The sequence below is a fragment of the Pleurodeles waltl genome, chromosome 10 (assembly GCF_031143425.1).
Source record: "Pleurodeles waltl isolate 20211129_DDA chromosome 10, aPleWal1.hap1.20221129, whole genome shotgun sequence".
In the NCBI taxonomy this organism is placed as follows: domain Eukaryota; kingdom Metazoa; phylum Chordata; class Amphibia; order Caudata; family Salamandridae; genus Pleurodeles; species Pleurodeles waltl.
This window is the reverse complement of record NC_090449.1, coordinates 731,529,393-731,541,414: the sequence shown is the minus strand read 5'-3', so window position 1 is coordinate 731,541,414 and position 12,022 is coordinate 731,529,393.

Sequence of the window (12,022 nt, the reverse complement as noted above, 5' to 3'; positions counted from 1 at the left end):
TAAGTGTAGCCATTATGGAGCTGTGAAGTTCGTTTTTGACAGACTCCCAGACCATATACTCTTATGGCTACCCTGCATTTACAATGTCTAAGGTTTTGCTTAGACACTGTAGGGGCATAGTGCTCATGCACCTATGCCCTCACCTGTGGTATAGTGCACCCTGCCTTAGGGCTGTAAGGCCTGCTAGAGGGGTGACTTACCTATGCCACAGGCAGTGTGAGGTTGGCATGGCACCCTGAGGGGAGTGCCATGTCGACTTAGTCATTTTCTCCCCACCAGCACACACAAGCTGGCAAGCAGTGTGTCTGTGCTGAGTGAGGGGTCCCTAGGGTGGCATAAGACATGCTGCAGCCCTCAGAGACCTTCCCTGGCATCAGGGCCCTTGGTACTAGGGGTACCAGTTGCAAGGGACTTACCTGGGTGCCAGGGTTGTGCCAATTGTGGAGACAACGGTACATTTTAGGTGAAAGAACACTGGCGCTGGGGCCTGGTTAGCAGGGTCCCAGCACACTTCTCAGTCAAGTCAGCATCAGTATCAGGCAAAAAGTGGGGGGTAACTGCAACAGGGAGCCATTTCTTTACATACGTGTTAAAGCCAATAGGCAGATATTTTTTTACTTGGAATCTTACAGATTACCATAGTAGGTAAAGGTTTTGATGCTGGTGAGCCACCCAAACAAACCACAGGGATAGAAGATGTGCACTGTGATAATCCTTATTAGGCGCTCTTAGGGGGGGTGTATGTTCTTTTGACAACTGTCATTTTGTACATAGTTTATTGTGGTTTATCTGATGGGTGCCTTGTGGTAACTGTTATGCCATACACACTAGGAATGAGTTGGTTAAAGTGACAAGCCAATAATAAATGTTATAGGCCTGATTACTTGTTATGAAAAGCTGTGATAAAGCAAGTAGGCTTGACATATTTATAGTGAAAGGCATATGTTAAAGTCAATAGGCATTTAAGAGTTGATTGTTATTACTCTGTACTAAAGCCTACTGATATTTATTTTGTTACCTGGAATCTCACAGGTTGTAATAGGCATAGTTTTGGTAACAGTTACACACTGAGGGTATAGAAGATTTGCACTGTGAGAATCCTTGTTATTCCATCTTAGAAAATATAGGCCCTCATTCTGACCCTGGCGGTCTTTGACCGCCAGGGCGGAGGACCGCGGGAGCACCGCCGACAGGCCGGCGGTGCTCCAATGGGGATTCCGACCGCGGCGGTAAAGCCGCGGTCGGACCGGCACCACTGGCGGGGTCTCGCCAGTGTACCGCGGCCCCATTGAATCCTCCGCGGCGGCGCAGCTTGCTGCACCGCCGCGGGGATTCCGACCCCCACTACCGCCATCCAGATCCCGGCGGTCGGACCGCCGAGATCCGGATGGCGGTAGGGGGGGTCGCGGGGCCCCTGGGGGCCCCTGCAGTGCCCATGCCACTGGCATGGGCATTGCAGGGCCCCCCGTAAGAGGGCCCCTACATGTATTTCACTGTCTGCTGCGCAGACAGTGAAATACGCGACGGGTGCAACTGCACCCGTCGCACAGCTTCCACTCCGCCGGCTCGATTCCGAGCCGGCTTCATCGTGGAAGCCTCTTTCCCGCTGGGCTGGCTGGCGGTCTGAAGGCGACCGCCCGCCAGCCCAGCGGGAAAGTCAGAATTACCGCCGCGGTCTTTCGACCGCGGAACGGTAACCTGACGGCGGGACTTTGGCGGGCGGCCTCCGCCGCCCGCCAAGGTCAGAATGAGGGCCATAGTATTTTTTGCCAATGGTAATTCTGTAAGCATTTGTAATTTCATGATTGCATGCCTGATGGTTGCCTTATGGAAAAGCTTATGATCAGTACAGTAGGCCTAAGTTGGTTACTGTGACAAACCAACAACAGTTATAGGCCTGATCGGTGCACTAGGAAACGTCATGACAAATGTCATATGTCTGGTCATTTTATGATGAAGAGTTAAGGCAAAGGCAGAAGGCCTGGCTTATTTATTGTGAAAAGCATTCGTTAAGGCCAATAGGCCTCTAACAGTGCATTGTTACAATGCTGTTTCAGACTGTAGACAGGTGTGTAATATCATAAATTACTGTGGTAGGTAAGTGTTTGGATTTTGCCATCCACTCTGATAACCTCTGGGAGTTGAAGCTTTTCACTGTGATGATGCTTGTTAGGCACTATTGAGAAGGTATGTATATTGATTTGCCAAATGTAATTGTGCACATATTTGTAATTTTATAACTGTATGCATGATGGTTGCCACCTTATGCACACATCAGTAGGCCTGTGTTGGTTTCAGTGTCAAGCCAATAGTAAAGACTATAGGCTGGGAAACATTATGCCAGATGCCATCAACCTCATCTGTTTATTATGTAAAGTTATGGAAAAAGCAGGAAGGGCTGATGGGCCACTTGCTTGCTGCTCATTTTATCTGCAGTGCTAATCTTCCTGCATGGCCACTTCCTCTAAACTAGGTGACCATTATTGGATGCTGTTCTCCATAGTGCATAATTGTTTTGCCATTCTGAGGTGGCCACTGTGTTGTTTCTAAAAGTAGTGGTCATGCTAGAACTTTAAGAGAAAGACAGATTTCTTACAATAGTGGGGAATCACTGCTCTGTTTAGTATTGTTATTTCAAGCATATGCATTGATGTGTCAGAGGGTGAATGCAAAAAAGAGTAAGTGGATGGATGAATGGATGCTTAAGTGCACAGATGAGTGACACTGCATGTATGAAGATGTACTGAGAGACTAAATCCATTGGTGACACAACAGATACTTTAATACATAATCCAGATTTATTGGCATTGTCAGTGCTTGTTCACACTCATATTCCCTAACATTAGTTTACTCAAAGTGCCCTTCCTTTTCAGACTCTTTTAGCTTTCTAGCTTTAATTCTTCTGTGTATTCCACATTATGTTCCCAACAGTGTACTTGGGCTTGTCTTCGGTAGTGGAGTCTCCAGAGGCGGGCAGATAGAGCGTGCGTCCCTGCTCCATTTGGTCCCTCTTAGCACTCCACCACGATAGCTGTTGAATTTTCTGGGAGGCGACATAGAAAAAAACAACAGTCACAGCACTTTGCCACACAATTTGTCTACCCTCCTTTCAGCTGCAAAGCAGCAATTGTTTGAGGCAATTATATGAGCTCGTGTTTGCTTAACATATTTGAATCTGAGTTTTAATGTTGAAATAAGATAAGAACAGACATTTAAAAACTAAAGTAAAAAAGCTAACGTTTACCAGTTATATTTTAGCAAACCAACTATAACTTGCGCTCCGTCATGCTCTGCTTTCGACCACACATATTACATCACTTGTGATATCTTAAATGTCTTAATTGATGACATCACTGATGACATCTCAAATGACATAATCCGTGATACTGCTATTCATAATAATTAATTTTACGCTGTAAGCCTCTACATCATTTTTAAAAAAAGTAATCTGTTAAAAAATGACATATAGCCATAACCTTATTTGGGTTGCTGAGGCATGCTTTCCATTAAAAAAAAAAAAATCAAAGAAAGGGAGCACACTGCCTACACTCCAGTCCACCCCCAATGCATTATGATAAATGCACTTGAATCTGTAGTCCATTCAGAAAGTAATGAAGTCTTTCACCTCCGTAGGCGCAGCAAGTGCTGTATATCCCTGTACACGTGTTTCTGGGTTTAGCCCATCATCAGCAGGGAGCAGCATGGGGGAAGGGGCTTGCTTGAAATGACACCAAATGTCTTCTCAGGTTTATGTACCACTCATGGTGCACAGGTGCCTCCCAAGTCTCATCAGCTGTGGCTCAAGAGCGACGTCTTAGAGAAAAAATTGCAAAGAAAGGGAGAACACTGCCTACACTCCAGCAACAAAGTCCAACCTCAATGCAGCATGATAAATGCAGTCAAATTGTAGTCCATTCAGAAAGTAATAAAGTATTTCACCTCCATAGGCACAGCAAGTGCTGCATATCCCTGTACTCGTGCTTCTGGGTTTACCCCATCATTAGCAGGGAGCAGCATGGTATAGGGGCTTGCTTGGAATGCCGCCAAATGTCTTCTTGGGTTTATGTACCACTCATGGTGCACAAGTGCCTCACGTGACTCAAGGGAGCCGTCTTAAACAAGAATTACAAAGAAAGGGAGCACACTGCCTACACTCCAGCAACAAAGTCCAACCCCATTGCATCATGATAAATGCAGTCGAATTTGTAGTCTTTTCTGAAAGAAATAAAGTATTTCACCTCTGTAGGCGCAGCAAGTGCTGCATATCCCTGTACATGTGTTTCTGGGTTTATCCCGTCACCATCGGGGAGCAGCATGGTATAGGGGCTTGTTTGAAATGCCACCAAATTTCTTCTCGGGTATGTGCACCACTCATGGTGCACAGGTGCCTCCCAAGTCTCATCAGCTGTGGCTCAAGAGCGACGTCTTAGAGAAAAAATTGCAAAGAAAGGGAGAACACTGCCTACACTCCAGCAAAAAAGTCCATCCCCAATACATCATGGTGAATGCAGTCGAATTCGTAGTCTGTTCAGAAAGTAATAAAGTCTTTCACCTCCATAGGCGCAGCAGGTGCTGTCTATCCCTGTACACGTGTTTCTTGGTTTAGCCCGTCATCAGAAGGGAGCAGCATGGTATAGGGGCTTGCTTGACATGCTGGCAAATGTCTTCTCGGGTTACTGTACCACTCTTGGCACACAGATGCCTCCCAGGGCTCATCAGCCGTGGCTCAAGGGAGCTGTCTTAAAGACAAAATCGCAAAGAAAGTGAGCACACTGCCTACACTCCAGCATCAAAGTCCTACCCCATTGCATCATGATAAATGCAGTTGAATTCTTAGCCCATTCAGAAAGTAATAAAGTCTTTCACCTCTGTAAGCACAGCAAGTGCTGCATATCCCTGTACTCGTGCTTCTGGGTTTACCCCATCATTAGCAGGGAGCAGCATGGTATAGGGGCTTGCTTGGAATGCCGCCAAATGTCTTCTTGGGTTTATGTACCACTCATGGTGCACAAGTGCCTCACGTGACTCAAGGGAGCCGTCTTAAACAAGAATTACAAAGAAAGGGAGCACACTGCCTACACTCCAGCAACAAAGTCCAACCCCATTGCATCATGATAAATGCAGTCGAATTTGTAGTCTTTTCTGAAAGAAATAAAGTATTTCACCTCTGTAGGCGCAGCAAGTGCTGCATATCCCTGTACATGTGTTTCTGGGTTTATCCCGTCACCATCGGGGAGCAGCATGGTATAGGGGCTTGTTTGAAATGACACCAAATGTCTTCTCAGGTTTATGTACCACTCATGGTGCACAGGTGCCTCCCAAGTCTCATCAGCTGTGGCTCAAGAGCGACGTCTTAGAGAAAAAATTGCAAAGAAAAGGAGAACACTGCCTACACTCCAGCAACAAAGTCCAACCTCAATGCAGCATGATAAATGCAGTCAAATTGTAGTCCATTCAGAAAGTAATAAAGTATTTCACCTCCATAGGCACAGCAAGTGCTGCATATCCCTGTACTCGTGCTTCTGGGTTTACCCCATCATTAGCAGGGAGCAGCATGGTATAGGGGCTTGCTTGGAATGCCGCCAAATGTCTTCTTGGGTTTATGTACCACTCATGGTGCACAAGTGCCTCACGTGACTCAAGGGAGCCGTCTTAAACAAGAATTACAAAGAAAGGGAGCACACTGCCTACACTCCAGCAACAAAGTCCAACCCCATTGCATCATGATAAATGCAGTCGAATTTGTAGTCTTTTCTGAAAGAAATAAAGTATTTCACCTCTGTAGGCGCAGCAAGTGCTGCATATCCCTGTACATGTGTTTCTGGGTTTATCCCGTCACCATCGGGGAGCAGCATGGTATAGGGGCTTGTTTGAAATGCCACCAAATTTCTTCTCGGGTATGTGCACCACTCATGGTGCACAGGTGGCTCCAGAGGCTCGTCAGCCGTGGCTCAAGGGTGCCATCTTAAAGACAAAATTACAAAGAAAGGGAGCACACTGCCTACACTCCAGCAAAAAAGTCCATCCCCAATACATCATGGTGAATGCAGTCGAATTCGTAGTCTGTTCAGAAAGTAATAAAGTCTTTCACCTCCATAGGCGCAGCAGGTGCTGTCTATCCCTGTACACGTGTTTCTTGGTTTAGCCCGTCATCAGAAGGGAGCAGCATGGTATAGGGGCTTGCTTGACATGCTGGCAAATGTCTTCTCGGGTTACTGTACCACTCTTGGCACACAGATGCCTCCCAGGTGTCATCAGCCGTGGCTCAAGGGAGCTGTCTTAAAGACAAAATCGCAAAGAAAGTGAGCACACTGCCTACACTCCAGCATCAAAGTCCTACCCCATTGCATCATGATAAATGCAGTTGAATTCTTAGCCCATTCAGAAAGTAATAAAGTCTTTCACCTCTGTAAGCACAGCAAGTGCTGTATATCCCTGTACACCTGTTTCTGGGTTTATCCCGTCATCAGCAGATGGCAGCATGGCATAGGGGCTTGCTTGAAATGCTGCCAAATGTCTTCTCCGGTTTATGTACCACTCACGGCGCACAGGTGCCTCCGATGGCTCGTCAGCGGTGGCTCAAGGGAGACGTCTTTAAGACAAAATTGCAAAGAAAGGGAGCACACTGTCTACACTCCAGTGACGAAGTCCAACCCAATGCATCATGATAAAAGGAGTCGAATTTGTAGTCCGTTCAGAAAGTAATAAAGTCCTTCACCACCATTGTCACAGCAAGTGCTGTATATCCCTGTGCACATGTTTCTGGGTTTAGCCCATCCTAGGCAGAGAGCAGCATGGTACAGGGGCTTGCTTGAAATGCCGCCAAATGTCTTCTGGGGTTTATGTGCCACTCATGGCGCACAGGTGCCTCCCAAGGCTCATCATCCGTGGCTCAAGGGAGCCATCATAAAGACAAAATTACAAAGAAAGGGAGCACAGAGCCTACACTCCACCAACAAAGTCCAACGCCAATGCATCATGATAAATACAGTTGAATTTGTAGTCCGTTCTGAAAGTAATAAAGTCTTTCACCTCCGTAGGCACAGCACGTGCTGTATATCCCTGTACGGGTGTTGCTGGGTTTATACCGTCATCAGCAGGGAGCAGCATTGTATTGGGGCTTGCTTGAAAGCTGCCAAATGTCTTCTCTGGTTTATGTACCACTCACGGTGCACAGGGGCCTCCCAAGGTTCCTCAGCCGTGCCTCAAGGGAGCCGTCTTAAAGACAAAATTGCAAAGAAAGTGAGCACCCTGCCTACACTCCAGCAGCAAAGTCCAACCCCAATGCATCATGGTAAATGCAGTTGAATTTGTAGTCCGTTCAGAAAGTAATAAAGTATTTCACCTCCGTAGGCACAGGAAGTGCTGTATATCCCTGTACACATGTTTCTGGGTTTAGCCCATCATCAGCAGATAGCAGCATGGTATAGGGGCTTGCTTGAAATGGCGCCAAATGTCTCCTCGGGTTTATATACCACTCACGGCGCACAGGTGCCTCCCAAAGCTCATCGGCCCTGGCTCAAGGGAGCCATCTTAAAGACAAAATTGCAAGCAAAGGGAGCACACTGCCTACACCCCAGCAAAAAAGTCCAACCCTAATCCATCATGGTAAATGGAGTCAAATTCGTAGACTGTTCAGAAAGTAATTAAGACTTTCACCTCTGTAGGCACAGCAAGTACTGTATAATTCTGTATACGTGTTTCCGGGTTTATCCCGTCATCAGCAGGCAGCAGCATGATATAGGGGATTGCTTGAAATGCTGCCAAATGTCTTCTCGGGTATATGTACCACTTAGGGCGCACAGGTGCCTCCCAAGGCTCGTCAGCCATGGCTGAAGGGAGCGTCTGAAAGACAAAATTACAAAGAAAGGGAGCACACTGCCTACACTCCAGCAACAAAGTCCAACCCCAATGCATCATCGTAAATGAAGTCGAATTCATAGCCCGTTCAGAAAGTAATAAAGTCTTCCACCTCAGTAGGTGCAGCAAGTGCTGTAAATCCCTGTACTCGTGTTTCTGGGTTTAGCCCGTCATCGGCAGGAAGCAGCATGGTATAGGGGCTTGCTTGAAATGCCGCCAAATGTCTTCTCGGGCTTATGTACCACTCGTGGTGCACAGGTGCCTCCCAAGGCTTGTCAGCTGTGGTTCAAGGGAGCCATCTTAAAGACAAAATTACAAAGAAAGGGAGCACACTGCCTACACTCCAGCAACGAAGTCCAACCCCAATGCATCAAGATAAATGCAGTTGAATTCCTAGTTCGTTCAGAAAGTAATAGAGTCTTTTACCTCCGTAGGTGCAGCAAGTGCTGTATATCCCTGTACAAGTGTTTCTGGGTGAGCCTGTCATCAGCAGGGAGCAGCATGGTATAGGGGCTTGCTTGAAATGCTGCCAAATGTCTTCTCAGGTTTATGTACCACTCATGGCGCACTGCCTACACTTCAGCAAAAAGTCCAATCCCAATGCATCATGGTAAATGCAGTTGAATTTGTAGTCCGTTCAGAAAGTAATAAAATCTTTCACCTCCGTAGGTGCAGCAAGTGCTGTATATCCCTGTACACATATTTCTGGGTTTAGCCCGTCATCTGCAGGGAGCAGGATGGTATAGGGGCTTGCTTGAAATGCCACCAAATGTATTCTCTGGTTTATGTACTACTCACGACGCACAGGTGCGCCCGAAGGCTCGTCAGCCGTGGCTCAAGCGAGCCATCTTAAAGACAAAATTCCAAGAAAGGGAGCACTCTGCCTACACTCCAGCAAAAAGTCCAACCCCAATGCATCATGGTAAATGCAGTCAAATTTGTAGTCCGTTAAAAAAGTAATAAAGCCTTTCACCTCTGTAGGCGCAGCAAGTGCTGTATATCCCTGTTCGCTTGTTTCTGGGTTTAGCCCGTCATCAGCAGGGAGCAGCATGGTATAGGGGCTTGCTTGAAATGCCACCAAATGTGTTCTTGGGTTTATGTACCACTCACGATGCACAAGTGCCTCCCAAGGCTCGTCAGCCGTGGCTCAAGGGAGGCAACTTAAATACAAAATTACAAAGAAAGGGAGCACACTGCCTACACTCCAGTAATAAAGTCCAACCCCAATGCATCATGGTAAATGCAGTCAAATTCGTAGTCTGTTCAGAAAGTAATAAATTCTTTCACCTCTGTAGGCGCAGCAAGTGCTGTATATCCCTGTACTCGTCTTTCAGGGTGTAGCCCATCATCAGCAGGGAGCAGCATGGTATAGGGGCTTGCTTGAAATGCTGGAAAATGTCTCCTCTGGTTTATGTACCACTCATGGCGCACAGGTGCCCCCCAAGGCTCATCAGCCATGGCTCAAGGGAGCCATCTTAATGACAACATTGCAAAGAAAGGGAGCACAGTGCCTACAATCCAGCAAGAAAGTCCAACCCCAATGCATCATGATAAATGTAGTCGAATTTCTAGTTAGTTCAGAAAGTAATACATTCTTTCACCTCCGTAGGTGCAGCAAGTGCTATATATCCCTGTACAAGTGCTTCTGGGTGAGCCCGTCATCAGCAGGGAGCAGCATGGTAGAGGAGCTTGCTTGAAATGCCGCCAAATCAATTCTCGGGTTTATGTACCACTCATGGTGCACAGGTGCCTCCCAAGGCTTGTCAGCCGTGGCTCAAGGGAGTCGTCTTAAAGACAAAATTACAAACAAAGGGAGCACACTGCCTACACTCCGGCAACAAAGTCCAACCCGAATGCATCATGATACATGCAGATGAATTTGTAGTCCGTTCAGAAAGTAATAAAGTCTTTCACCTCCGTAGGTGCAGCAAGTGCTCTATATCACTCTACACGTGTTTCTGGGTTTAGCCCATCATCTGCAGGGAGCAGGATGGTATAGGGGCTTGCTTGAAATGCTGCCAAATGTCTTCTCAGGTTTATGTACCACTCACGGCGCACAGGGGCCTTACAAAGGTTCCTCAGCCGTGCTTCAAGGGAGCCGTCTTAAAGACAAAATTACAAAGAAAGGGAGGACACTGCCTACACTCCAGCAAGAAAGTCCAACCGCAATGCATCATGGTAAATGCAGTCGAATTCGTAGTCCGTTCAGAAAGTAATAAAGTCTTTCACCTCCGTAGGTAAGTGCTGTACATCCCTGTACACGTGTTTCTGGATTTAGCCCGTCATCTGCAGGGAGGAGGATGGTATAGGGGCTTACTTGAAATGCCACCAAATGTCTTCTCAGGTTTATGTACCACTCACGATGCACAGGTGCGTCCAAAGGTTTGTCAGCCGTGGCTCAAGCGAGCCATCTAAAAGGCAAAATTCCAAAAAAGGGAGCACTCTGCCTACACTCCAGCCAAAAGTCCAATCCCATTGCATCATGATGAATGCAGTCGAATTGTAGTCCGTTCAGAAAGTAATAAAGTCTTTCACCTCTGTAGGCGCACCAAGTGCTGTATATCCCTGTACACTTGTTTCTGGGTTTAGCACGTCATCAGCAGGGAGCAGCAAGGTACAGGGGCTTGCTTGAAATGCCGCCAAATGTCTTCTTGGGTTTATGTACCACTCACGATGCAGAAGTGCCTCCCAAGGCTCGTCAGCCGTGGCTCAAGGGAGCCATCTTAAATACAAAATTACAAAGAAAGGGAGCATGCTGCCTACACTCCAGTAAACAAGTCCAACCCCAATGCATCATGGTAAATGCAGTCGAATTCGTAGTCCGTTCAGAAAGTAATAAAGTCTTTCATCTCCGTAGGTGCAGCAAGTGCTCTATATCACTGTACATGTGTTTCTGGGTTTAGCCCATCACCAGCAGGGAGCACCATGGTATAGGAGCTTGCTTGAAATGCTGCCAAATGTCTTCTCTGGTTTATGTACCACTCACGGCGCACAGGGGCCTCCCAAGGTTCCTCAGTTGTGGCTCAAGGGAGCAGTCTTAAAGACAAAATTACAAAGAAAGGGAGCATACTGCCTACACTCCAGCTACAAAGTCCAACCACAATGCATCATGGTAAATGCAGTCGAATTCGTAGTCAGTTAAGAAAGTAAGAAAGTCTTTCACCTTCGTAGGTGCAGCAAGTGCTCTATAACCCTGTTCCCATGTTTCTGGTTTTAGCCCGTCACCTGCAGGGAGCAGGATGGCATAAGGGTTTGCTTGAAATACCGCCAAATGTCTTCTCGGGTTTATGTACCACTCATGACGCACAGGTGCCTCCCAAGGCTCGTAGAGCCGTGGCTCAAGCAAGCCATCTTAGAGACAAAATTCCAAAAAAGGGAGCACACTGCCTACACTCCAGCAAAAAGTCCAACCCCACTGCATCATGGTAAATGCAGATGAATTTGTAATCCGTTCAGAAAGTAATAAAGTCTTTCACATCCGTAGGCGCAGGAAGTGCTGTCTATCCCTGTACACGTGTTTCTGGGTTTAGCCCGTCATTAGCAGGGAGCAGCATGGTATAGGGGTTTGCTTGAAATGCCGCCAAATGTCTTCTCTGGTTTCTGTACCACTCACGACGCACACATACCTCCCAAGGCTTGTCAGGCGTGGCTCAAGGGAGCCATCTTCAAGACACAATTACAAAGAAAGGGAGCACACTGCCTACACTCCAGCAAAACAGTCCATCCCCAATGCATCATGGTAAATGCAGTCGAATTCGTAGTCTGTTCAGAAAGTAATATAGTCTTTCATCTTTGTAGGCACAGCAAGTGCTGTCTATCCCTGTACACGTGTTTCTGGGTTAAGCCTGTCATCGGCAGGGAGCAGCATAGTATAGAGGCTTGCTTGACCTGCTGCCAAATGTCTTCTCTGGTTTATGTACCACTCAGTGAGCACAGGGGATTCCCAAGGTTCCTCAGCTGTGGCTCAAGGGAGCCGTCTTAAAGACAAAATTACAAAGAAAGGGAGCACACTGCCTACACTCCAGCAACAAAGTCCAACCCCAATGCATCATGGTAAATGCAGTCAAATTCGCAGTCCGTTCAGAAAGTAATAAAGTCTTTCACCTCTGTAGGTGCAACAAGTGTTCTCTTTCCCTGTACACGTGTTTCTGGGTTTAGCCCG